The sequence below is a fragment of the Odocoileus virginianus genome, chromosome 16 (assembly GCF_023699985.2).
Source record: "Odocoileus virginianus isolate 20LAN1187 ecotype Illinois chromosome 16, Ovbor_1.2, whole genome shotgun sequence".
Classification (NCBI taxonomy): Eukaryota; Metazoa; Chordata; class Mammalia; order Artiodactyla; family Cervidae; genus Odocoileus; species Odocoileus virginianus.
This window is the reverse complement of record NC_069689.1, coordinates 4,820,059-4,844,922: the sequence shown is the minus strand read 5'-3', so window position 1 is coordinate 4,844,922 and position 24,864 is coordinate 4,820,059. Positions and strand designations below refer to the sequence as shown.

Sequence of the window (24,864 nt, the reverse complement as noted above, 5' to 3'; positions counted from 1 at the left end):
TATGGTGTTAGAAAATATTCTAGTTTCATTCTTTTACAAGTGGTTGACCAATTTCCCCAGCACCACTTGTTAAAGAGGTTGTCTTTTTTCCATTGTATATTCTTGCCTCCGTTGTTGAAGATAAGGTGTCCATAGGTACGTGGATTTATCTCTGGGATTTCCATTTTGTTCCACCGATCTATATTTCTGTCTTTGTGCCAGTACCATACTGTCTTGATGACTGCAGCTTTGTAGTAGAGCCTGAAGTCAGGCAGGTTGATTCCTCCAGTTCCATTCTTCTTTCTCAAGATTGCTTTGGCTATTCGAGGTTTTTTGTATTTCCATACAAATTGTGAAACCAGATCTGAAAGAGACACGTGTACCCCAATGTTCATCACAGCACTGTTTATAACAGCCAGGACATGGAAGCAACCTAGATGCCCATCAGCAGACGAACGGATAAGGAAGCTGTGGTACATATACACTATGGAATATTATTCAGCCATTAAAAAGAATTCATTTGAATCAGTTCTAATGAGATAGATGAAACTGGAGACATTATACAGAGTGAAGTAAGCCAGAAAGATAAAGACCAATACAGTATACTAATGTATATATATGGAATTTAAAAAGATGGTAACGATAACCCTATATGCAAAACAGAAATAGAGACACAGATGTACAGAACAGACTTTTAAACTCTGTGGGAGAAGGCGAGGGTGGGATGTTCAGAGAGAACAGCATTGAAACAAGTATACTATCAAGGGTGAAACAGATTACCAGCCCAGGTTGGATGCATGAGACAAGTGCTCAGGGCTGGTGCACTGGGAAGACCCAGAGGGATGGGATGGAGAAGGAGGCAGGCAGGGGGATCGGGATGGGGAACACATGTAAATCCATGGCTGATTCATGTCAATGTATGGCAAAAACCACTACAATATTGTAGAGTAATTAGCCTCCAACTAATAAAAATAAATGGGGGAAAAAAAAAAGAACCTTATATGGAACAACTGACTGGTTCCAAATTGGGAAAGGAGTATGTCAAGGCTGTACACGTTCACCCTGCTTATTTAATTTCTATGCAGAGTATATCATGAAAATGCAGGCTAGGTGAATCACAAGCTGGAATCAAGATTGTGAAAGAAATATCAGTAACCTCAGATATGCAGATGACACTACCCTAGTGGCAGGAAGTGAAGAGGAATAAAGAGCCTCTTGATGAAGGCGGAAGAGGAGAATGAAAAAGAGGGCTTAAAACTCAACATTCAAAAAACAAAGATCATGGCAACCGGTACCATCACTTCATGGCAAATAGGGAAAAAGTGGAAACAGTGACAGACTTTCTTGGGCTCCAAAATCACTGCGGAGGGTGACTGCAGTCATGAAACTAAGAGACACTTGCTCCTGGGAAGAAAACCTATGACAAACCTAGACAGTGTATTAAAAAGCAGAGACATCACTTTGCTAACAAAGTCCATATAATCAAAGCTATGGTTTTCCCAGCAGTCATGTATGGATGTGAGAGCTGGACCATAAAGAAGGCTAAGTGCTGAAGAACTGATGCTTTTGAACTGAAGTGCTGGGGAAGATTCTTGAGAGTCCCTTGGACTGCAAGGAGGTCAAATCAATCAATCCTAAAGGAAATCAATCTTGAATATTCACTGGAAAGACTGAGGCTGAAGCTGAAGCTCCAATACTTTGGTCACCTGATGTGAAGAGCTGACTCATTAGAAAAGACCCTGATGCTGGGAAAGATTGAAGGCAGGAGGAGAAGGGGATGACAGAGGATGCGATGGTTGGATGGCATCACCGACTAGACAGATATGAGTTTCAGCAAGCTCCAGGAGTTAGTGATGGACAGGGAAGCATGGCGTGCTGCAGTCCATGGGGTTGCAAAGATTCGGACATGACCGAGCAACTGAACTGAACTGAACTGAACCTCTGCTGAGCAGCCTCATGCCCTGGGTCTCACCTACCCCTCTGCCTTTAGGAGAGTTTCCCAAGAGCCCACTAAGCTTCTTCACCAGGAGTTTGAGGTCACTGCCCTCTGCATCAGAGAGGCACTGGGAAATGATTTTAAGATAGTAAAGAACACACCTTCTCTCCTGGGTCTTGCAAACTGAATACAACACACTAGTAAGAATGAAAATCTTGTCTAATAAATGGATGGATAAAGAGGATAGGACTAATATTATAAAAAAAATATGAATAGAAAGCACTGCTTTGGCTGCAAATAGTCAAATGAGGATCCTCAAAATATCCAATGGGAAAACAAGTGACAGAATGGCATTCGATATGTTTGTCTTCTCTCATCTCACTGGATTAATTCTAACATCACAATCATAAATAATGCACTGAACTGCCAACTGCTGCTACATTTCCACTTTTGGTTTCTTCCTCCTCTGGGTGTGGGTTCACGGATTTTTCACCACAGATAGATAGTAGAAAACGATGCTGAGAAAGCAAAAGAAATGGCTCCCACAACTGTAGACCACTTCCTTAAATCTGTACCATACAAAGGTGTATGTATAACAAGCCAAGTCACCTGTTAAGTATTTTAAAACAAAAAGCCTCAGAGCTGATGAGGGTTTAGTGAAACAAGCCTTTTCCAACACTATGAGTCAATGTATAAACTAATACATACTTTCTTCATAGCAACTTTTAAGTTACTTTAGGTCAAGAAACTTAAAAACATATATTAACTTTTGGGGCTAAATTCTATACCTAAGAAATGATCCTAAAGAAATAATCAGACATTGGAATAAACATCAAAGTTCAAAAATGTTATAGTGCCAACACTATTATAAAGAGCTAAGTAACAAATAATAAGTTGTGGCATATCCATGAAAGGAAACACTATGTAATTATTAAAATATTTTCAAAAGAATACAGTCATGTGAATAACACAATAAAACATTAAGTGGTAGAAAAGCATCCCATAAAACTGTACTTGTAATAGCATTAGTTAACTGTTAAGTGATAGTTGCTCAGTTGTGTCCGACTCTTTGCAACCCCATGGAGCCTGCCAGGCTCCTCTGTCCATGGAATTCTCCAGGAAAGAATACTGGAGTGGGTTGCCATTTCCTTCTCCAAGTTAATTGTTTTAAGAGTTGTTTAAATTCTGTTCTGTGATGTCATTATCTCTCATCTCCAGTCATGAATATGGTCTGACTGATTATTTCAGTACTGAACCTCTCTGTGAAAATTTTCTCTTATAGTCAACCCACTTTACTAAGAAAAATACAGGAAGGATGTAATAGTGACCTTAAGATAAACATTACTGTTGGAGTTATGATTTTAAATCCATCTTAACTACATCTTGATTTCCTTTTGTTTCAATACTATATTTTGACTTATTATAGAATTTTTAAATGATCATTTCAAGAGCAATAAGAATGCATGGGTTCCAGACAGAGTAGATATAATTTTCCCTATCCCTATCACTAAATACAATGAAAAACAACTAAACCCCTTAGATGGTATACATAAATCAAATATAAGACGACTCTAAAAAGTGCAAAGGAAGCCTCAGGAGTCAAGAGACAACACTGCAGTGAACCTTCTGGATTTTCTTTTTGGTTTGTATGTTCCAGACTTAGAAACAAAGAAGCTGGCCACCCAGAAAGGGATCAGGCGCAGACAAAAAAGTGGCAACAAAAGCCTGTTATCTCTAATCAAAAAGCCAGGAAACAAGCATCCTAGAAAAATTTAGTTTTATGTAACAGACACTTTACCCAAACACCATGGAAAAAAAGATGGCCCCATGATTAACCAGGTCCACAAACAGCAGACTTTTATCGTCTTCAGGCTATAACAAGGCACCCTAACACTCCCACCACGGTTAGGTCAGAGAAGGCCAGTTTGGGAGCAGTGACTTTCGTTTAATAAGCTATGTCCAATCACACACTGAAGACCATGTGGGGATCCTGGACTTCTAGCCTCACCTGGCAGTAGAGACAACAACCATCCCCTCCCCCTCCCCCATCTCCCTTCCTCTTCCTTGGAATGATGTCACAAAGCATATGACAGAGAGTAAGAATTTTAACCACTGCCCAGCAGTTATGAGGACACACACACACATATTGCTAGTGAAGGCCATGTGGAGAACAGTAATGAAGTTCAAGAAGGCAGGATGGTAGCAGGAGACTCAGCAGGCGGGGAGGAGGAATCCCACCTAGACCCAGATCTTCCTTCCTCCTCTCCCATGTGATAGAAGGTAAGCAGGGAAATCTACATTCAGATGAAAGTAACAAAGCTTTCCCCTCCTTCTTCTACAAGAGTGGTATTTGAGAGCCAGCTAAATACAAAGTTCAAATAAGACTCAGTCTCATAACAAACAAGCTAAACGGTTTAGCTTCCTATTGACCACTCACCAGACAAAGAGATGAGAAGATTAATCTAAAAAGACAAACTGAATCTATTTTTTTTTCAAACTGAATCTAAAAGACAATCAGCAGATGTCAATAAGATGACAATCAAGAGACATTAGAATTATCTGATAAAGATTTTAAAGTAGACATCAAGAAAAGACATCTTCAAAGAGCAACTGCAAACATGATAGAAATAAATGAAAAATAAAAAGTCCCCACAGAGAAATAGAAGATATAAAGGAAAATCAAATGGAAATCTTGGAACTGAAGAACAAAATAACAAACTCAATTGAGGGGCCTAATAGCAGAATAGTGAAAGAATGAGTGAAATGGAAGACACAGATTACACAATTTGATAAACAGAAAACAAAAACTGGAAAAAAAAAGTGAACAGAGCCCAGGGACCTATGGGACTAAAATATCTAATAAATCTGTAATTGTAGACATGGATGAAAAGATGAAATTTTAAAAGTGCATGAAGATGGCTGACACATCCCAAATTTGATGAGACACAATCTATAGATTCAAGAAATGGTGGTGGTGGTGGTGGTGGTGGTCACTCAGGCAGTCATGTCAAACTCTTTGCCACCCCCATGGACTGCAGTATACCAGGCTTCCCTGTCTTTCACTATCTCATGGAGTTTGCTCAAATTCATGTCCACTGAGTTGATGATGCCATCCAACCATCTGTCACCCCACTCTTCTCCCGCCCTCAATCTTTCCCAGCATCAGGGTCTTTTCCAGGCTTTTGCATTAAGGTAGCCAAAGTACTAGAGCTTTAGCATCAGTCCTTCCAAAGAAAGGTCAGGGTTGATTTCCTTTAGTATTGACTGGTTTGATCTCCTTGCTGTTCAAAGGATTATGAAGAGTCGTCCCCAGCACTACAGTTTGAAAGCATCAATTCTTCAGTACTCAGCCTTCTTTACGGTTCAGCTCTCACATCCACACATGACTACTGGAAAAACCGTGGCTTTGACTATATGTACCTTTGTCAGCAAAGTGATATCTCTGCTTTTTAATATGCTGTCTAGGTTTGTCATAGGTTTTCATCCAAGGAGCAAGTGTATTTTAATTTCATGACTGCAGTCACTGTCTGCAGTGATTTTGGAACCCCAAAAAAGAAAATCACTGTTTCCCCATCTATTTGCCATGAAGGGATGGGATCTGATGCCATGATCTCAGTTTTTTGAATGCTGAGTTTTAAACTTGCTTTTTCATTCTCCTCTTTCACCCTCATCAAGGGTTAGTTCCGCTTCACTTTTTGCCATTAGTGTGGTATCATCTGCATATATGAGGTTGTTGATATTTCTCCTGGCAATCTTGATTCCAGCTTGTGATTCATCCAGCCCAGCATTTTGCATGATATACTCTGTATATAAGTTAAATAAGCAGGGTGACAATATACAGCCTTGACGTACTCCTTTCCCAAGTTTGAACCAGCCCATTGTTTCATGTCCAGTTCTAATTGTTGCTTCTTGACTTGCATACAGGTTTCTCAGGAGGCAGGTAAGTTACTCTGGTTTTCCCATCTCTTTAAGGATTTTCCACAGTTTGTTATGATCCACACAGTCAAAGGCTTTAGCATAGTCAATGAAGCAGAAGTAGATGTTTTTCTGGAATTCTCTTGCTTTTTCTATGATCTAACGGATGTTGGCAATTTGACTGCCAACATCTCTGGTTCCTCTGCCTTTTCTAAATCCAGCTTGTACATCTGGAAGTTCTCAGTTCACATACTTTTGAAGCCTAGCTTGAAGGATTTTGAGCATTACCTTGCTAGCATGTGAAAAGAGAGCAAATACCAAATAAGATAAACCTAAAGAAATCCCTACCAAGATACAATCAAACTTCCAGAAGTTAAAGACAGTGGAAAAAAAAAGTTAAAAACAGCAAGAGAAAAATATTACCTTATCTATAGGGTAAAAGCAATTGAAATGACAGTTGTTTGCCTTGGAATTTAAAGGGAAACACACAGAGAGAGATGTATGTCAGTCAGACCATTTTTCTTACCCCATTATGTCAGTGTCTGTCTTTCAAGTGGAATGTTTAACTATTTAAATGTAATATAATTTCTGATAAAAATAGGATATGTCTTATGTGGCTCCTTCCACCTTATTCCATTTTTTACTGCATTATGATGTGTTAAATCAAAACTTTGTCTAGAATACTATTTTAGGCTCCTTGTTATTTCATTTACCATATATTTATTACAATTAACTTATTTTTAATAATTCCGTTCAGTTCAGTCGCTCAGTTGTGTCTGACTCTTTGTGACCCTATGAATTGCAGCATGCCAAGCCTCCCTGTCCACCACCAACTCCCAGAGTTTACTCAAACTCATGTCCATCGAGTTGGTGATGCCATCCAGCCATCTCATTCTCTGTCGTCCCCTTCTCCTCCTGCCCCCAATCCCTCCCAGCATCAGGGACTTTTCCAATGAGTCAACTCTTCACATGAGGTGGCCAAAGTATTGGAGTTTCAGCTTCAGCATCAGTCCTTACAATGAATACCCAGGACTGATGTCCTTTAGGACGGACTGGTTGGATCTCCTTGCAGTCCAAATTCTAATAATTAACTTATTATAATATTGATAATTAACTTATTACAATCCTTTTTGGATTGATATTAATGTAAATAAATATTAAAAATGCTCTTCTGTAGTTCTGCTTCCTCTGGTGAACCACACACAAACTTTCTATGCAGTGTGCTTATCAACATATATTTATAATTATTGCTTTACAGGGTTGCCTTTCAAATGAAAGGGGAAGAAAAAAAGTGATAAATAAAACATACATTGGGTTGGCCAAAAAGTTCCTTTGATTTTTTTAAATAAAAAGAAGACACTTTTTTTTTCATTTTCATCAAGAACTTTATTGAACTTGTATTCACTGTTTTCTTCCATTACCATCTGCCATTTTCTAGGCAACTTCATAATTCCATGTTATGAAAACTTTTATCTTTTTGAGCAAAGAACTGTTAGAGGTGCCTTTTACAATCTCCCAAAGAACTGAAATATTTTTCATTAAAAGAATTTTGTAAGAACTGAAATAAATGAATATCTGAAGTTACAATGTTTGGCGAATATGGCAGATGAATCAGAATTTCCTAGCCAAGCTCTAACAGTTTCTGCATGGTCATCAAAGAAACACGAGGTCTTGCATTATCCTGATGGAAGATTATGCACATTCCGTTGACTAATTCTGGATGCATTTTATTGAACACTGCTTACTTGTTGGAGTTAATTGTTTAATTTTCCAGAAGGAACTCATAATAGAGCATACCTTTCCAAACTCACCATATACACATCACCTTCTCTGGATGAAGACTGGCCTTTGGTGTGGATGGTAGTGGTTCATTTCACTTGGCCAACCATCTCTTCTATTCCACAGTATTGTACAGTATTCACTTTTGATCACTAATCACAATTTGTTTTAAAAATAGAACATTTTTGTTACATTTCAGTAGAGAATCACAGGTGGAAATACATTCAAGAAGGTTTCTTCTCTGCTAATTTATGTGGAACTCCAACATCAAAGCAATTAACATAACCAAGCTGGTGCAAAGGATTTTCAATGCTTGATTTGGATATTTTGAGTATGTCACTATCTCTTGTGTGGTATAAATGCTGACGGTTCTCAATTTGATGACTATTAACTTCAACTGGTCTATCCAACCATGGAGCATTGTCCAGCGAGAAATCTCTAGCACAAAGCTTCACAAACTGCTTTTGACACTTTGATCACAGTACATTCTCCATACACCACACAAATCTTTTTCTTTTTTTTTGCCTTTTAGTTGCATTACCTTTCTTGAAATAATAAAGCACAATATGTCAAAAATGTTGCTTTTACTCTTCCATCTTCAATATTAAAATGACTACACAAAAATTCACCAATTTTGATAAGTTTTTAAAGCACACTGATATATGATAGTTGTCACAATACAATCTAACAAAATTGTTTTGAATGAAATTAAAGACAACTAAGTGCTATGAGAGCTATCTTATGGAAGAAAACCAAATGAACCTTTTGGTTAACCCAATCAATATTTATACTGTCTTTTATATTTACCTAGTTATCTTACTGTTCCTCTTTATTTATTATGCATTTATTTATTTATTATGGATACAAGTTACTGTCTACTTGCTTCTCACTTCAACTAATTGAGGGGAAGGACCAGAGATTTCACTATCCCCTACACATGCTCAGCTTCTCTCATTATTGACAACTCCTCCCCCACCAAAGTGATAGAATTCTTACAACTGATGAACCTACAGAGACACATCATTACCAACCAAAGTCCATAGTTTACACTACTGTCCAGTTTACTATGAGCTTGGAAAAACCTATAATGACACATATCTTATCATTTAAGTATCATTTAGAGTAGTTTCCCTGTCTTCAAAATTCTCTGTGTTCTGCCTATTAATCACTCCCTTCCCCAGCCCTTGGTAATCACTAATCTTACTATCCCCACGGTCTGCCTTCTCCAGAATGTCATATGGCTGGAATCATTCAGTATGAAGCCTTTCAGGAATCCCTGAGTGACCAGGTAGGACATGGAGGAAGAGGGGCTGAGATGGAGGAAGAGGGGCTGAGATGGAGGAAGAGGGGCCAGTGCCCCCTAGGGGCAGCTAGGGGAGGAAAGGGGTTCCCATGCCTGGACAGGCACACTCACCTCAAGGGAATCAGTGAGGACAGGAAGGGACCCTTGGGGGTTTGGTGTATCACAGGGGAACATGGCTAGCATCTCCCCCACACACTTGGCCCCTGAGAAGCCTACTGGGGTCCCGGGCCTGGTCCTCCACCCTCCAAGGCACTTTCCACCCACGTGGGCCCAGGGGCATGAGAGAGGGTTAGGAAGAGCAGAGCCAGGCAGGGAGGGACTTTCAGGGGCTGGAGGATCAGGGGGAGTGCAGTTAGCATTTCTCCCACGCAGCCAGACACCAGTGAGGTTGCTAGGGGTCCTGATCCTCTGTGCTCCAAGGCAGGCACTCTGGGGCCCCTCCAGGCCAGGCTGAGCCTATCCTCTACCCCCACACTCCTAGGGCCTTTGTCAGATGCAGAGGGTGTGTCCTGAGCAAACCCCATCTCTACTTAAGCCCTGTCCCTAGGGCCTTTCCTGGCTGCCTGGGTCCTGAGCCTAGACCCTGCCTCAGTCTAAACTGCACCTCTGCCTGAGCTCCCTCCCCTGCCCAGTCAAGACTTTTTCCAGATTTATTCTTTTTTTGCTATTGGGGTTCTGTTTTACCCTCTGATGGTTGTTTCTTTTTTTTTTTTTTTTTCCGAATACATCATTAGTTTTCTAAATTTATTTTATTTTTTATTCTTTGTTATTGTTCTCCATTTTTATTTCTTTTCTTGTTTTTGTTTCGTCACACAGCTTGCAGATCTTGGATCATAAGCCAGAGGTTGGGTCTGAGCTCTTGTGGTGGCATCATGTAGTCCAAATGGCTGGACTAACAGACAACCTCAGACTCCTGGGCATATTAATCAGAGTGAGGTCTCCTGAAGTTCTATATCTCAATATAAAGACCCAGCTTCATCCAACTGCCTGCAAACTCCAGTGCTGGAAATCTCTGGCCAAACAACCAGTAAGACAGGAACATAGCTCCACCCATCAAAAACTTGTATTGTGCTTACTCATTCCTGCCACCTCATGGACTGGAGCCTGCCAGGTTAACTCTGTCCACGGAATTTCCTAGGGAGTAATACTGGAGTGAGTTGCCAGTTCCTCCTCCAGGGCATCCTCCCAACCCAGTGACTGAACCCGTGTCTCCTGTGGCTCCTGTATGGGCAGGCAGATTCTTTACCACTAGCACTACCTGGGGAGCAGGATAATACAGGACAGATGAAGAAGCAAGGTAAAAACCTACAGCACCAAATAAATGCAGAAGAAATAGGGAACCTACCTCAAAAAGAATTGAGTAATGATACTAAAGATGATCCAAAATCTCAGAAATAGAACGGAGGCACGAATCGAAAAAATAAAAGTAATGTTTAACAGGGATCCAGAAGAACTAAAGAACAAACACAGATGAACAACACAATAAATGAAATGAAAAATACACTAGAAGGAATCAATAGCAGAATAACTGAGGCAGAAGAACAAATAAGTGAGCTGAAAAATGGAATGATGGAAGTAATTGCCAAGGAGCAGAATAAGAAAAAAAAAAAAAGAATTAAAGACAGTCTCAGAGAACTGAGAAAACAGTAAATGTACTACTTACAATAGCCAGGACATGGAAAAAACCTAAATGTTCAATGACAGATGAATGGATAAAGAAGAGAAGGTACATATATACAATGGACTATTACTCAGATACTAAAAGAAATGACATAGGGTTATTTGTAGAGATGTAGATGTACCTAGAATCTCATACAGAGTGAAGTCAGAAAAACAAATATTGTATATTAACTCATATATGTAGAAACTAGAAGAATGGTATAGACGAACCTATTTCCAAGGCAGGAATAGAGACACTGACGCAGAGAACAGGGATGTGGACACAGATAAGCAAAGGGAGGATGGGGTAGCTTGGGAGATTGGAATTGACATATATATGCTACCATGTGTAAAACAGATAGCTAGTGGGAATCTGCTGTAAAGCCCAGGAAGCTCAGCCCAGTGCTCTGTGGTGACCTAGAAGGATGGAATGAGGGGTGGGGTCAAAGAGGTCAAAGAAGGGGGCGATGTATGTATGCATATAGCTGATTCACTTCATTGTGCTGCAGAAACTAACAATATTGTAAAGCAATTATATTCCAATAAAAATAAGTAAATAAACTAAGGCAAACTAAAAAAATAATAAATAAGCATGAAACTTAAAAACGAAAACATGATTTGGACACAAGCATACATCCTCTTCTTCCCAAAATTAAAAATAAGTGCAATAAGTAATGTGTTAAGGAATAAACTCAATCTTACCAAAACAAACATGAGAGGAGACAAACAGTAACTTGACCTGAAAAATAAATGGATGAGAAATGATGACTGACAGAATTCTCCAAATACAGATCTAAGTCCACACAGAGGAGGCTGAGATGGAGCCCAGAACAGCTCACAAGTGGGAAGGAGCAGGTAACCATGAAAGCACAAGTGTAGACGAGGTTAAATGGGAGGACTGGCATCAAGTGTTTATAAGAAACACTTAGATGCCCCAACACACTCATATGTAGGACTGGCAGCTGCTTCTCCCTGCCCTGGCGGGATACTAGAATCTTAGTCTCTGGAGAAGACAGCCCAGAAGGATTCTGTATGCCAGACAATGCAGAGCTACAGTGGAAATGATACGCTACAAACAGAGGTAGGTTTAAGAATAACTGACTCCTCCAGCCCTTAACCCCTCTCAGCTCTCAGAACGCTGACTGCCTGGCTCAGGCTGCCTAGGTGGCAGACTAGAAAATTTTTTTCTGGCCAAACTCATCAGCCTGAGAAAAAAGATCTAATCATACTCACTTCTCCAAAATAATACCTTCTGAGCCAGACCGTGCTGTAGGGAAGCCTACACCACCAATCTCTCTGAGACTCTCATACACTCACATACAGACATGCAACCCCAATCAAAGTCACACAGCATTATAAGAAAGCTTCTAATATAAAAAACAGGGTCAAAAATATAAGCAAGTAATAAAGGAGCTCTGAAGAAATAGACAATACCGGGAGCAGATAAAAACATCCAAAACTTCAAAAAAAAATTTCAGAAATGTAAGAGAAGCTATTGCATCAATGTAAAAAGAGCTAGGTTTATCAGGATGCAGTTACTAACAGCAAGCAACAATCAGAGTGCAAGACAGTTCTTGGAAATTGGAACACTGAAAGATAGAAAATGAAACAACAAAATTCAGAGGGAAAAATTTTTTGCTTGGTTGCATATACTACAATCCATCAAGCAGAAGGGAAAAAATAAAGCCACATAAGACCTGGCTTACAGATTTCAAAACAAACTTATGGTTATGAAAGGGGAATGTTGGGTGGGGAGAGGGCTGGATTGGGAGTCTGGAACGAACACATACACACTACTATACATAAAACATAATCAACAAGGACTTACTATAAAGCACACAGAACGCTCCTCAATATTCTGTAATAACCTACATGGGAAAAGAATCTGAAAAACAGTAAATATACATTTGTGTATAACTGAATCACTTTGCTAACACAAAGTTTGCACAGTGTTAATCACCTGAAACCAACACAATACTGTAAATTCAAACTTTTTTTTTAAATCTAGAAACCATATTCTTCTATGCTCCCTTCCTCAGACCACTACTGATGGGCACCATACACCAGAATGAGAACATAAATCTAGAAAGCAAACAACACAGGACCCTGAAAAGGACATAACTGGGAAAAAGCAACAGGAATTCTCTGCTTGAGTTGTGGTATATTAAAGTACAAAATACATATTTTTTTCCCTTTGTCCCAGGTTCGTGACATGACACAAGCTTCAAAAATGCTTGGAATTATCTGATAGGAATGTCTTCATTATGCTAAAAAAAAGTAACTGGTGGCACAGGTTACCCTGAATAGCTTCAGGATGGGTGCTGGTCAGGAGGAAAACCCTGGGGGACGTTAAAGGGCCGGAACTTTTGGCTCAACCTTCAGGGAGGTGAGGGAGTGCTGGAGATGGAGCTCAATAATGTTGCCAATAATCTAATCAATTCTAGCCACAAAAGGGGATTTCAATAAAAACTCTACACCATGAAGCTTGGGAACTAAATTCTGAAGTTTTTTTTTTTTTAAAGTTTCAGAAGTTTTCATCTGCTCCCTGTATTGTCTGTTTCTTCAAATCCCTTTATTCCCTGCTTATATTTTTAGCTCTGCTTTTATGTCAGCTCTTAGGAGAGCTTCCTGTCTGGAAGGGTGGCGCAGTATACCAGGAGAGTAACAGCATAACTCCTGGGCTCTGGCCCTTCCTCCACCAGGCCCTATGTACTCTTCATCTGGCTGCTAATTTGTACCCTTTGTAACAAAATGATCCTTGTCAGTATAACAACTTCTTGAGTTGTGTGAGTTGTTTCAGTGAATTATCCATCCTGGGGTTTGAAGAGGCCTCAAATTTGCAGCCAGCCAGATACATATGCAGACAGCCTTAAGACCCTGTTTTGAGTCTGAAGCAAGAGCACCCTGCTGGGAACCGTGCCTTCATCTCAAAAGGTTTGATGCCAACACAGAGTAGGTCAGGTCAGAATTGAACTGAATTGTAGTACACTCAGTGTCAGAGGTTTGTTGACAGAACCCGAGAGTGAAGGAAAATTGCAGTTCAACAGTCGCTAATTTAGTTACAAGCAGCAAGGCAAATGTTTCTGAGCACGTACTTCTAAAAACATGGACCATAAAAACCACGGTTTCTGAATGTAAGGACAGCAATTTATACTTCTTCTGGAAGGTTTGGGGAGGAAACTGATGGTTACATGAAAAATTCAACAACTAGGGAAAAACAATAAATAGTGTTAACTCTGAGGAAAAATAGTTATACTAGAAAATAAATGTAATCATAGCCACAATGATTGGCTCATGCAAACTGTGATTTTATAATGATTTTAATACATACACTGCATATTAATTTAACCAAAAATTATGATATAATTTCACTGGGAGAATAAGGGAAGAAAAAAAAGAAGTGTATTATCTGGAGGCAGGGGGTGAAGAGACAACTAATTCCTCATCTTCGGTACTGGAAAGTCCTTAGATATTGACCATAACTCTAAACCAAAAAGCAGTAGTTACTATAAGCATTTTATTTAGAGATACAATGCAAATTTAGAGACAATGCAATTCTCAAAGAAATATCCAGAGTTGAAATTAGACGCTTCCAGGAAATGTAAACTGAGGCAGGGTGTAAATAAGCATTAACCTATGTGCAAGAACCGTATTAACAAAATACATTTTTAAAAAAAGTTATCACCCACAATGGGACTATGATGTTATCACAGTAAGCAGCATTATATTTTAAGGGGCAGAATCAGAGGTGCGGCAGGGTTCCCAAGCTCACACAATTATGGAGGGTTGGATCCAGTTTGAAATTGTTACGATCCCAAATCTTGTGTTTCTCTCTCGAGCTTCCTTGTATCAACCTGTCAATCAGTAAGTGTTTTGATATCACAGGAGTAAAAAAAGATGAATTCTGATTGGCAGGGATTGGGGAATCTCTTTATAGAAAGTATCCTTTGGACTAGGCTTTGAGACATCTCAGGCTGTTCCCTGCAGGCAGGGAAAAGTGCCTGGACCATATACCTGCCTCCTCTCCTACTACTACCTGGCTTCCTGTCTGGGCTTGGGAAAGCATGGAGCTCCTGCAGTTTACCGACCACATGATCCTGATGCGTGTGTCTGATGAGCTCCTGACAGTCTGTAAACCATCTACACTCTCTCAGGACCTAGTGGCCTCACTATTACAGCTCCTATGAACTGCACCAATGTTGGTATGCAATCAACAGAATAAGATGAATAACAGTACATCTGACAGGGCTGCTGCAAGTACTATATTTGGTATTACACTCACCACAGAGCCAGGCACTGGTACTGGATCTTACAACCCATGGAGGACTCAAAGTCTGAGGCCCACAGTGCCCCTCATGAGGCCCAGTTCTGCCCATTGCTTCTTGATGGGTGTGCTCCATCCTCCCCCCTCCCTCCCAGGTGAGCAGCAGATGGCTTTGCATGATGACTTTGCATTGTCAGGGTTCTTCAGAAAAAAAGGAACCAATAGGATGAATATATATAAATATATATACACACACACATATATATGTGTGTATAAGAAGGAAAAAAATGGGGCAGGAGGGGTGCCACATGGCTCGCAGGATCTTGGTTCCCTGATCAGGGATTAAATCTAGGCCATGGCAGTGAAAGTGTCTAATTCTAACCACTGGACCGCAAGGGAATTTCAAAAAATTTTTAATAAGGATTGGCTCAGACATTTTTGTAAGACTTGGCTCGCACAGAACTGGCAGCACAGTCCTATAATCCACCATCTGGAAAACCAGGAGAGTCGGTGGTGTGCCTCAGTCCAAGTCCAAAGGCCAGTGGTGTCAGTGCCCCCCAGGACTGTAAAGCTGGAAGGCCCATGAACCATGAGCTCTGATGTGAGAGGGCAGGAGATGAGCAAATCAGCCCTCACACTGTCTTTCTGTTCTGCCATGACCTAAGTGAGTTGCATGAGGCCCACCTGCTTGGATAAAGGTGATCTTTACTCAATCAACTCACAGGCTAATCTCTTCCATGATCTCAGGCACAGTCAGCTCCTGGTCTTGTTTTTGCTGACTGTATAGAGCTTCTCCATATTTGGCTGCAAAGAATATAATCAATCTGATTTCAGGGTTGACCATCTGGTGATGTCCATGTATTGAGTCTTCTCCTGTGTTGTTGGAAGAGGGTGTTTGCTATGACCAGTGCATTCTCTTGGCAGAACTCTATTAGCCTTTGCCCTGCTTCACTCTATACTCCAAGGCCAAATTTGCCTCTTGACTTTCTACTTTTGCATTACAGTCCCCTATGATGAAAAGGGCATCTTTTTTGGGTGTTAATTTTAGAAGGTCTTGTAGGTCTTCATAGAACTGTTCGACTTCAGCTTCTTCAGCGTTACTGGTCAGAGCATAGACTTAGATTACCGTGATATTGAATGGTTGGAAACCAACAGATCATTCTGTCGTTTTTGAGGCTGCATCCAAGTACTGCATTTCAGACTCTTTTGTTGACTATGATGGCTACTCCATTTCTTCTAAGGGATTCTTGCCCACAGTAGTAGATATAATGGTCATCTGAGTTAAATGCACCCATTCCAGTCCATTTTAGTTCTCTGATTCCTAAAATGTCGACTTTCACTCTTGCCATCTCCTATTTGATCACTTTCGATTTGCCTTGATTCATGGACCTAACATTCCAGGTTCCTATGCAATATTGCTCTTTACAGCATCGGACCTTGCTTCCATCACCACTCACATCCACAACTGGCTGCTGTTTTTGCTTTGGCTCCGTCTCTTCATTCTTTCTGGAGTTACTTCTCCACTGATCTCCAGCAGCATATTGGGCACCTACTGACCTGGGGAGCTCATCTTTCAGTGTTCTATCTTTTTGCCTTTTCACACTGTTCTTGGGGTTCTCAAAGCAGGAATACTGAAATGGATTGCCATTCATTCCCTTCTCCAGTGGACCATGTTTTGTCAGAAATCTCCACTATGACCCATCCATCTTGGGTGGCCCTACATGGCATGGCTCATAGTTTCATTGCGTTAGACAAGGCTGTGGTCCATGTGCTTAGATTGGTTAGTTTTCTGTGATTGTGGTTTTCAGTCTGTCTGCCCTCTGATGGAGAAGGATAAGAAGCTTATGAAAGCTTCCTGATGGAATAGACTGACTGAGGGGGATACTGGATTTTGCTCTGACAGGCGGGGCGATGCTCAGTAAATCTTTAATCCAATTTTCTGTTGATGGGTGGAGCTGTGTTCCCTCCCTGCCATTTACCTGGGGCCCAACTATGGTGGAGGTAATGAAGATACTGGTGATCTCCCTCAAAAGATCCCATGCATGTACTGCTGCAGTCCGTGCCCCCAACCCTGCAGGAGGCCACGACTGACCCACGCCTTTGAGGGAGACTCGTGCACACCCACAGGCAAGTCTGGGACACTCTCCTGTGGAGTCACTATTCCTTTCTCCTGGGTCCTGGTGCACAAGGTTCTACTGTGCCCTCCAAGAGTCTATTTCCCAGTCCTGTGTAAGTTCTGGCAGCTCTATGGTGGGGTTAATGGCAACCTCCTCCAAGAGGACTTATGCCATACCCACTGGACATGGAACAACAGACTGGTTCCAAATAGAAAAAGGAGTACCTCAAGGCTGTATATTGTCACCCTGCTTATTTACCTTATACACAGAGTACATCACGAGAAATGCTGGGCTGGATGAAGAACAGGTGGAATCAAGATTGCTGGGACAAACATCAATAACCTCAGATATGCAGATGACACCACCCTTATGGCAGGAAGTGAAGCGAAGAACTAAAGAGCCTCTTTTTTTTTTTTTTATTTTTTTTTTTTTATTAGTTGGAGGCTAATTACTTTACATCATTACAGTAGTTTTTGTTATACATTGAAATGAATTAGCCATGGATTTACATGTATTCCCCATCCCAGTCCCCGCTCCCACCTCCCTCTCCACCCGATCCCTCTGGGTCTTCCCAGTGCACCAGGCCCGAGCACTTGTCTCATGTACCCAACCTGGGCTGGTGATCTGTTTCACCCTAGATAATATACATGTTTCAATGCTGTTCTCTTGAAACATCCCACCCTCGCCTTCTCCCAGAGTCCACAAGTCTGTTCTATACATCTGAGTCTCTTTTTCTGTTCTGCATATAGGGTTATCGTTACCATCTTTCTAAAGTCCATATATATGTGTTAGTATACTGTAATGGTCTTTATCTTTCTGGCTTACTTCGCTCTGTATAATGGGCTCCAGTTTCATCCATCTCATTAGAACTGATTCAAATGAATTCTTTTTAATGGCTGAGTAATATTCCATGGTGTATATGTACCACAGCTTCCTCATCCATTCGTCTGCTGATGGGCATCTGGGTTGCTTCCATGTCCTGGCTATTATAAACAGTGCTGCGATGAACATTGGGGTGCACGTGTCTCTTTCAGATCTGGTTTCCTTGGTGTGTATGCCCAGAAGTGGGATTGCTGGGTCATATGGCAGTTCTATTTCCAGCTTTTTTAAGAAATCTCCACACTGTTTTCCATAGTGGCTGTACTAATTTGCATTCCCACCAACAGTGTAAGAGGCTTCCCTTTTCTCCACACCCTCTCCAGCATTTATTGCTTGTAGACTTTTGGATAGCAGCCATCCTGACTGGCGTATAATGGTACCTCATTGTGGTTTTGATTTGCATTTCTCTGATAATGAGTGATGTTGAGCATCTTTTCATGTGTTTGTTAGCCATCTGTATGTCTTCCTTGGAGAAATGTCTGTTGAGTTCTTTGGCCCATTTTTTGATTGGGTCATTTATTTTTCTGGAGTTGAGCTGGAGGAGTTGCTTGTATATTTTTGAGATTAATCCTTTGTCTGTTGCTTCGTTTGCTATTATTTTCTCCCAATCTGAGGGCTGTCTTTTCACCTTGCTTATAGTTTCCTTTGTTGTGCAAAAGCTTTTAAGTTTCATTAGGTCCCATTTGTTTATTTTTGCTTTTATTTCTGAAATTCTGGGATGTGGGTCATAGAGGATCCTGCTGTGATTTATGTCGGAGAGTGTTTTGCCTATGTTCTCCTCTAGGAGTTTGATAGTTTCTGGTCTTACATTTAGATCTTTAATCCATTTTGAGTTTATTTTTGTGTATGGTGTTAGAAAGTGTTCTAGTTTCATTCTTTTACAAGTGGTTGACCAGTTTTCCCAGCACCACTTGTTAAAGAGGTTATCTTTTTTCCATTGTATATCCTTGCCTCCTTTGTCGAAGATAAGGTGACCATAGGTTCGTGGACTTATCTCTGGGCTTTCTATTCTGTTCCATTGATCTGTATTTCTGTCTTTGTGCCAATACCATACTGTCTTGATGACTGTGGCTTTGTAGTAGAGTCTGAAGTCAGGCAGGTTGATTCCTCCAGTTCCATTTTTCTTTCTCAGGATTACTTTGGCTATTCGAGGTTTTTTGTATTTCCATACAAATTGTGAAATTATTTGTTCTAGTTCTGTGAAAAATACCGTTGGTAGTTTGATAGGGATTGCATTGAATCTATAGATTACTTTGGGTAGTATAGCCATTTTGACAATATTGATTCTTCCAATCCATGAACACGGTATATTTCTCCATCTGTTTGTGTCCTCTCTGATTTCCTTCATCAGTGTTTTATAGTTTTCTATGTATAGGTCTTTTGTTTCTTTCGGTAGATATACTCCTAAGTATTTTATTCTTTTTGTTGCAATGGTGAATGGTATTGTTTCCTTAATTTCTCTTTCTGTTTTCTCATTGTTAGTGTATAGGAATGCAAGAGATTTCTGTGTGTTAATTTTATATCCTGCAACTTGACTGTATTCATTGATTAGCTCTAGTAATTTTCTGGTAGAGTCTTTAGGGTTTTCTATGTAGAGGATCATGTCATCTGCAAACAGAGAGAGTTTCACTTCTTCTTTTCCTATCTGGATTCCTTTTACTTCTTTTTCTGCCCTGATTGCTGTGGCCAAAGCTTCCAAAACTATGTTGAATAGTAGTGGTGAGAGTGGGCACCCTTGTCTTGTTCCTGATTTCAGGGGAAATGCTTTCAATTTTTCACCGTTGAGGGTGATGCTTGCTGTGGGTTTGTCATATATAGCTTTTATTATGTTGAGGTATGTTCCTTCTATTCCTGCTTTCTGGAGAGTTTTAATCATAAATGGATGTTGAATTTTGTCAAAGGCTTTTTCTGCATCTATTGAGATAATCATATGGTTTTTATCTTTCAATTTGTTAATGTGGTGTATTACATTGATTGACTTGCGGATATTAAAGAATCCTCGCATTCCTGGAATAAAGCCCACTTGGTCATGATGAATGATTCTTTTAATATGTTGTTGGATTCTGTTTGCTAGAATTTTGTTAAGGATTTTTGCATCTATGTTCATCAGTGATATTGGCCTGTAGTTTTCTTTTTTTGTGGCATCTTTGTCTGGTTTTGGAATTAGGGTGATGGTGGCCTCATAGAATGAGTTTGGAAGTTTACCTTCTTCTGCAATTTTCTGGAAGAGTTTGAGTAAGATAGGTGTTAGCTCTTCTCTCAATTTTTGGTAGAATTCAGCTGTGAAGCCATCTGGTCCTGGGCTTTTGTTTGCTGGAAGATTTCTCATTACAGTTTCGATTTCCTTGCTTGTGATCGTTTTGTTAAGATCTTCTATTTCTTCCTGGTTCAATTTTGGAAAGTTATACTTCTCTAAGAACTTGTCCATTTCTTCCAAGTTGTCCATTTTATTGGCATAGAGCTGCTGGTAGTAGTCTCTTATGATCCTTTGTATTTCAGTGTTGTCTGCTGTGATCTCTCCATTTTCATTTCTAATTTTGTTAATTTGGTTCTTCTCCCTTTGTTTCTTAATGAGTCTTGCTAATGGTTTGTCAATTTTGTTTATTTTTTCAAAAAACCAGCTTTTAGCTTTGTTAATTTTTGCTATGATCTCTTTAGTTTCTTTTGCATTTATTTCTGCCCTAATTTTTAAGATTTCTTTCCTTCTACTAACCCTGGGGTTCTTCATTTCTTCTTCCTCTAGTTGCTTTAGGTGTAGAATTAGGTTATTTATTTGACTTTTTTCTTGTTTCTTGAAGTAGGCCTGTAATGCTATGAATCTTCCTCTTAGCACTGCTTTTACAGTGTCCCATAAGTTTTGGGTTGTTGTGTTTTCATTTTCATTCATTTCTATGCATATTTTGATTTCTTTTTTGATTTCTTCTATGATTTGTTGGTTATTTAGGAGCGTGTTGTTTAGCCTCCATATGTTTGAATTTTTAATAATTTTTTTCCTGTAATTGAGATCTAATCTTACTGCACTGTGGTCAGAAAAGATGACTGGAATGATTTCAATCTTTTTGAGTTTACCAAGACTAGATTTATGGCCCAGGATGTGATCTATTCTGGAGAAGGTTCCGTGTGCACTTGAGAAAAAGGTGAAGTTGATTGTTTTGGGGTGAAACATCCTATAGATGTCAATAAGGTCTAGCTGGTTCATTGTGTCCTTTAAAGTTTGTGTTTCCTTGTTCATTTTCTGTTTAGTTGATCTATCCATAGTTGTGAGTGGGGTATTAAAGTCTCCCACTATTATTGTGTTACTATTAATTTCCTCTTTCATACTCATTAGTATTTGCCTTACATATTGCGGTGCTCCTATGTTGAGCGCATATATATTTATAATTGTTATATCTTCTTCTTGGATTGATCCTTTGATCATTACGTAGTGTCCTTCTTTGTCTCTTTTCACAGACTTTATTTGAAAGTCTATTTTATCTGATATGAGTATTGCGACTCCTGCTTTCTTTTGGTCTCCGTTTGCGTGGAATATTTTTTTCCAGCCCTTCACTTTTAGTCAGTATGTGTCCCTTGTTTTGAGGTGGGTCTCTTGTAGACAGCATATATAGGGGTCTTGTTTTTGTATCCATTCAGCCAGTCTTTGTCTTTTGGTTGGGGCATTCAACCCATTTACATTTAAGGTAATTATTGATAGGTGTGGTCCCGTTGCCATTTACTTTGTTGTTTGGGGTTCGCGTTTATACAACCTTTCTGTGTTTCCTGTCTAGAGAAGATCCTTTAGTATTTGTTGAAGAGCTGGTTTGGTGGTGCTGAATTCTCTCAGCTTTTGCTCGTCTGTAAAGCTTTTGAGTTCTCCTTCATATCTGAATGAGATCCTTGCTGGGTACAGTAATCTAGGTTGTAGGTTATTCTCTTTCATTACTTTAAGTATGTCCTGCCATTCCCTTCTGGCCTGAAGGGTTTCTATTGATAGATCAGCTGTTATCCTTATGGGAATCCCTTTGTGTGTTATTTGTTGTTTCTCCCTTGCTGCTTTTAATACTTGTTCTTTGTGTTTGATCTTTGTTAATTTGATTAATATGTGTCTTGGGGTGTTTCACCTTGGGTTTATCCTGTTTGGGACTCTCTGGGTTTCTTGGACTTGGTTGGCTATTTCCTTCCCCATTTTAGGGAAGTTTTCAGCTATTATCTCCTCGAGTATCTTCTCATGGCCTTTCTTTTTGTCTTCTTCTTCTGGGACTCCTATGATTCGAATGTTGGGGCGTTTCACATTGTCCCAGAGGTCCCTGAGGTTGTCCTCATTTCTTTTGATTCTTTTTTCTTTTTTCCTCTCTGCTTCATTTATTTCCACCATTTTATCTTCTAACTCACTTATCCTATCTTCTGTCTCTGTTATTCTACTCATGGTTCCCTCCAGAGTGTTTTTGATCTCATTTATTTCATTATTAATTTTTAATTGATTTTTTTTTATTTCTTCTAGGTCCTTGTTAAACATTTCTTGCATCTTCTCAATCTTTGTCTCCAGGCTATTTATTTGTAACTCCATTTTGTTTTCAAGATTTTGGATCATTTTTATTATCATTATTCTAAATTCTTTTTCAGGTAGATTCCCTATTTCCTCCTCTTTTGTTTGACTTGGTGGGCTTTTTTCATGTTCCTTTAGCTGTTGGGTATTTCTCTGCCTTTTCATCATGTTTAGATTGCTGTGTCTGGAGTGGGCTTTCTGTATTCTTGTGGTCTGAGGTTCCTTTTTATTGTGGAGGTTTCACCCAGTGGGTGGGGTTGGACGATTGGTTTGTCAAGGTTTCCTGGTTAGGGAAGCTTGTGTCAGCGTTTTGGTGCGTGGAATTGGATTTCTTCTCTCTGGAGTGCAATGGAGTGTCCAGTAATGAGTTTTGCGATGGGTCTATGTGTTAGGTGTGACTTTGGACAGCCTGTATGTTGACACTCAGGTCTATGTTCCTGCGTTGCTAAAGAATTTGCGTGGTATGTCTTGTACTGGAGCTTATTGGCTCTTGGGTGGTGGTTGGTTTTGGTGTAGGTATGGAAGCTTTTGGATGGTCTCTTATTCCTTAATGTTCCGTGTGGTCAGGAGTTTTCTGGTTTTCTCAGGATTTGGGCTCAAGTCTCCTGCCTCTGGATTTCAGTTTTATTCTTCTAATAGTCTCAAGGCTTCTCCAACTATACAGTACTGATAATAAAACTTCTAGGTTAATGGTGAAAAGATTCTCCACCGTGAGAGACAACCAGAGAGGTTCACAGAGTTACATGAAGAATAGGAGAGGGAGGAAGGAGATAGAGGTGAGCAGGAGGAGAAAAAGGGGACTCAAGAGGAGAGAGACAGATCTATGCAGTTATCTGTTCCCAAAGTGTTCTCTGTAGCCCAGACACCCACAAAGATTCACAGAGTTGGATTGGGAAGAGAAGGGGAATGGAGGAAGTAGAGGTGTTCTGAGGGAGAATAACAAAGATTGAAAATCTAGTGTAGAGGTTAGACTCTTTGAAATACAATATTTAAAAACAAAAACACACAAAAAAATTTAGAACTGTATATGAAGTTCAGTTTAAAAATAGGGTTTCTCTCTCTCTCTCTCTTTTTTTTTTGTGGCTATAGTGAAATGAAAATGAAAGTTAAGGAATAATAGAGGAGTATTAGAGGACTCTAAAAGGAAATAGGAGAGAAAAACAAGAAAAAGAAGAAAAAAAAAAGAAAAGAAAAAAAAAATTTTTTTTCCCAAATAAAAAAAAATCGTAAAAATATATGAAAATGAAAGTTGAGGAGTAATGGGGGAGTAATAGGGAATTATAAAAGAAAATGAAGGAGAAAAAATAAAAAATTTAAAAAAAAAAAGGGAAAGAAAAAAAAATTTTTTTTTTAATTAAAAAAAAAAATGTACATATATATCTAGGAATTTCTCTGAGGTTGTTGCGGTCAGGGTAGGTTCAGTTCAATTTCAGATAGCTCCTCTTTCCAGCTTACACTTCTCGATATCTGTAGGCCCCTTCCCGTGTATTCGGTGTTACCTTCAGGGATTTTAATCTGTTGCACCGGTCCTTTCTGAAGCGGTTCCCTTTGTTTATTTGGCTTCTGTTTGCTGTCTCTTTGGTGTCTAATTTCCGCCCTGACACAGGCGGGCGGAGGTGATCTCTTATTTAGGTTCTCTAGTTCAGTTCAGTCCTGCTACGGGGAGGGCGGGACGCTGCAGACAGACACCGCTCTGTGTGGATAGCGCTCACCGTGTTCCGGCCACACTGGGTTTGCCCTGCTCACGGGTGTCTGTGCTTTCGCCGTCTACACTGCTCAGGCTCCCGGCTGCTCTATATGGAGCGGGCCCTGCGTTGAGTGCGGTTCCAGTTTTCGGGTACTCCACAAGAGCGCAGATTCGGTTGCTCCTGCGTTTTGTGCCTTTCTCGGCCTGACCGGTTCAGGCAGCCAGAGGCTTGGGAGTACTCTCCCGGGTGCAGCACGCCTTTTCCCTCCGCGGCGAGCGGCCCAGGCAGCCAGAGGCTTGGGCGCAATCTCCCCGCATACGGCGCGCTTTTTCCCTCCGCGGCCCCAGCGCGCACCGCCAGTCGGGTCTCAGGAAGTCTTTAGCTAGAACCCGGAGGCCTGTTTGCAGTGTGGGAGGGGGTGGCTTCTCAGGGGCTAAGTTTGCCTTTTTCCCCTCCCCCCTGCCTCCTACCTCCAGCTGGGATGGGCCGGCTCTTCTCTGGAGATTCTCAGTCCCTTTGTTTTGCGAACCACCGGCAGTGTGTTCGGGCCAGTTAATTTTGTCCCTTGCTATCCCACAGTTTAAAAAAGCTCCCTCCGATTGCTCTCAGGGTCTTCGGGCCGGTCCTCACCCTAAGCAATGCCGCCCGCTCCTCTCCGTTCCGCCCCGCTTGTTGCTGGCGGGTACGGGCGTCTGGGGTACTTTTCTGCTGGGAGTTGCTTTTAGGCACGTAATCTGTGGGCCTTGTTTAATTTTTCCTCCCAGTTAGAATGCAGAAAACTTCCCCCAGTCCCGCCAGTGAGAGGGTTTCCTGGTGATTGGAA

The 24,864-nt window shown here is 40.4% G+C and overlaps 1 protein-coding gene and 1 long non-coding RNA gene across 4 annotated transcripts in view; one reads left to right on the top strand and one right to left on the bottom strand.

The window, feature by feature from the left end:
• LOC110143088 (neuronal acetylcholine receptor subunit alpha-7) overlaps positions 1-24,864 on the bottom strand; it is a 149,883-nt gene that overhangs the window by 105,827 nt on the left and 19,192 nt on the right. The window lies entirely within an intron of this gene.
• The window catches only part of LOC110143089 (uncharacterized), a 28,806-nt gene continuing 7,904 nt past the window's right edge, over positions 3,963-24,864 (top strand). For both annotated transcript variants that reach the window (XR_011491683.1, XR_011491684.1), the window contains exons 1-3: positions 3,963-4,195; positions 8,839-8,897; positions 9,729-10,209. This is a non-coding gene — a long non-coding RNA (uncharacterized lncRNA). The remainder of the gene's footprint in view (positions 4,196-8,838; positions 8,898-9,728; positions 10,210-24,864) is intronic.